Here is a 4,065-nt window from a genome sequence, read left to right as displayed (position 1 = left end):
ATAGACAATCTTATGTTGTTGACCATAGGAACTTATGAGGTTATGTTTGTCATCGATTGTGTTGTTTAAGTTTGTGTTTGACACTGGTTGTGTTGGTATTTTGTTAAACTTGTTTTGTTAATGTTATAGGTTAGGTATTACTTGTTGCTTGAATATTATTGTAATGTCTTTTTTGTTGGTTTGATAATGGTATTTGTTGTTTGTATTAAATGGTAATGTACTTTGGTGTAAATGTAGTTTGCATTAAACATTCATGAGTTTTTTTTAACTTAATACATTTGTAAATACTTATAATGTAACATTCCATTTAAATTAATTAAAAATAAATAATTAACCCGGAGCCCCAAGATGTAAATTTATAATTTATATTATGTTATAATGGCCCTAAAACCAATAATATTTAGCGGAGAGTGGTTTCGGGGAGCCAAAGGATATATTTTAGACTTTTGGGGGTCAAAGTGTAAACTCGGGATTTATTTTGTAAAGATTTTAGAAGACCGGGGGCTGTTTGGTAAAACTTTGGGCCTGAATTGAAGAGGATTTTAATGTTGGGGGCTGAAAGGGTAAATTTCGGACCTACTTTGAAAGAAAAAAGGGAAGGGAGGGGCCAAAGGTGGCATTATGGGATAAATTATATGGGGCTCGGGGTATAAAACCCTTCACCCGGTAAACCCTAACCCTAAAAAAAAGAGGCAGTCGTCACACTCTTCAGTCTCCGGCGCCGCACCACCCGCTTCCCTCTTGTTCTCCGGCAGAAGAAAAGTCGAACGACCGCCTGCTGCTGCGTCACATCGAGATGCCATCATAACCCTAGCCAACGACGACGACGTGAGCGGACGGAAGAACGGCCATGTACGACGCCAAGACGGTTGCAGACGACGTCAAGGGCGTGTGCCGCCATTCTCGGACGCGCCTCCGCCTCTTCTGCCGCTGCAATGTCACCGCCTTCGCCATCTCAGGCCATTGTCATCTCAGACAACTATTTCACACAACTTTTCTATTAACTTGAGGACAAGTTATGGAGTCATAAAACCATTTAATGAGGACAAGACTCTTCATTTTTGTAACCTTTGCCAACTTTTATGAGTTTTATGATTCTTAAATGTGACTTTTCATATAACTTGAGGACAAGTTACAAAAACACATTTTGGAATCAACTCTTAGATTAAAATGGATTGAAAACAACTATTTCACACAACTTTTCTATTAATCTAAGAACCTCATAAGAACAAGATAATTCAAATCATCAATCTTCAAGAAATTAGCATGAACATACAAACTAATACAAATCTTGAAATTATGACAATTATCTTAGAAATTGGATTAGCATGAACATTACCACATCAAAAACAAGTTTACAAGTCCAAAAATATCTTAGGGTAATGTTCCTAGTCCAATTCCAGCCAAAACAATCGATTATATGCATCCAACTCGATTTTTCAGCTACTTTTGCAAGTATAACAAGAAAACAAGCCTAGGCTCTGATACCACTGTTGGGTTATGAGCATACTAACACTCCTAAGTGTACATGCAACCCTAAATACCTTGGATCTATGTTTTCTCTATTATACATACAATTATGAACATCCAAGGTATTATCCTAATCTAGCATACAAAATAATAAATATAACAAGATAGAATACATACCTCTTTGATGTAGAATGTCTTCATGAAGCTTGAGTGCCTAGTGCCCCAAGTGTGACACCTCAAATGGTTCACACAACACCAAATACACTTGGAATAACTTGAGAGAAACTTGAACACTCCTTGAAATCGTCTAGCCCTCACACACATACTAGTGCACGATTTCTTGAGCCATGGGATTCTTTTATATGGTGGCTATTAGGGTTACACCATGTAACTCATAACTTTACCCATTCCTTATGCTCCATGGATTTTAACCTCCATGGAGTATCCATGGGTCACCCCATGGACTTAGTCCAACATAAGGAATCTTGGATCACAAGCCCACATATATAAGAATGAATGATTTACACAATCAACACATATATTTAATTAGTCTCCTTTTGATCACTTAATTAATTCCAAATTAATTCTTGATCAATACTAATTAAATAACCTTATTAATATATTAGAACTTATAATATATTAACCAACCTTAAGTGTTATTTCTCTCATTATAGTCTATCCAAATGCATGATGACATGCAACCCAAATGGACCATGCCGGGTCGGGTCAAGTCTTACCAATTATAGTTATGGACTTAGACATTAATCCAACAGTCTCCCACTTGGATAAGTCTAAAACTGTTATTGCGTATGACTTCAGGAACCGATCAGCAATCATAGCTCTCAAAAGCTTCTGTCGAACTCTGACCTTGTCGATGAACTCTGACCTTTGTCAATGACTTGTCCATTAGATAAGGGATCATATATTCCTCCATTCTAGATATCATATGGACTGAGACATGGATTATCAATCATTCTCTCTGTCCATTTGTTGTTTCCCGATTTTCGATTCATGATGACTGACTGATTGAACAAATCAAATCAGTCCTGGCTTGGCCAAGCACTCACATGTATCATCTTTAAATCATCGAGGGGCCCACATATATCGCTTTTATCCCAAAGGTAAAAGGAATGGATAAACTTCGACTCATATGGCTTGTTCTACTACTTGTTGAATCATACACAAAGGCACGTTTTATAACATCGAGTTACCAATGCGTTTTCGTGCAATCAATGTATAACCAACTCATAGTAACAACTCATATCTCTAGGTTTGAAGAATATAAGATATTATCGTCTCATGATCACTCGTGATAAAATCCATGAAGTGATTCAAATGAGCGCGGGTTGAATCCAATACTCAGAACTTATGAGCACTCATGAGTGTTGTAGCACCACTTTGTCCACCAACTTGGACCTCTACAAACCAACCCATGACAGTCTTGATTCATATCTACTTCCAACATATGACCGACTGTGGATGGTTTGAATAACTTAATCATTCAGGAAGAGCGACTTAGTTATTCTGGAAGTCAAAACATGCAAAGTGAAACACAAGAATAAATGAATCAGATATGGTATCAAACCCTATGAATATAAATAAACACTTTTATTTATCACCATACTGATTACTCATTATTCATTGTTTCGGTTTTATCAGCTTTATACTTGAATTAAAAACACTAGTTGTCCCATGCTCCAAGCATGTACACTATGTTTTTCTTAAACAATAGCTTTGCCATACACCAAGTATGCACTCTATGTTTGTCTATGATCCTTACTTTGTGAAATAAACCAATTGAACATAATTTCAATGATTCTAATTTCACACTCCCAAATCCTTATCGAAAAATGTGAGAATTTCAAATTCCTATCATTTATCGAAATCTGTTTAGATTTTAAACTTATATGCACTGACCCTCCTGTAATGAATATGTACAAAGTTACAAAGACTTGTCAACAGTCATTATAAGGTATTCCAATGGAGATCAACTCCATGGAAACTAAGTCTCATATTCAAAGTACATTGCTTTGGACATGCTTCTTGCATTAAGTTTTCTAATCTTACACAGATAACTTCCACCTATGGAGACAACTCCATATTCTCATTTTGACTATCACTTCTGAATAAGAGATGCCTCTTTTCAGAATATGTCAATATGGTCCTTCCAAAATTAGCACTATACTTCCAACTGTCCTGAGCAACCAATCTTTGGTAAACCTCAGATTGTCCTCGACAATTGCTTAATCATTTTAGTCATATCCAATTCTAGACCTTTTCCCTTCTTAATGCCTCTGGGCATTTGGAAAAATTTAGAAATGACAAATATTATAGCACATGCAATCGATCCTGTACCCAAAGCAAATGGTACACGATTCATGATGTCTCACATAAAGACATGATTCTAGACCAGTCTTTTGCTACAATATTTTTATTTGCCATGTTTTCAAAATTTGACCATGAAGAGGGATGCCGTAATCATAATCGAATTTTGAGAACGCAATATGTAGAATTTCCTTAAGTTGAACCAATCCAACATGAAATTCATATATATATTCTTGACTAAAGATGATTAAGGTCTCAATCTAAGCCTTT

Source organism: Lactuca virosa, chromosome 4, assembly GCF_052849685.1.
Source record: "Lactuca virosa cultivar CGN04683 chromosome 4, Lactuca_virosa_CGN04683_v6, whole genome shotgun sequence".
Lineage (NCBI taxonomy): Eukaryota > Viridiplantae > Streptophyta > Magnoliopsida > Asterales > Asteraceae > Lactuca > Lactuca virosa.
The sequence above is the reverse complement of the archived record's forward strand: the minus strand, read 5'-3'. Positions refer to the sequence as shown.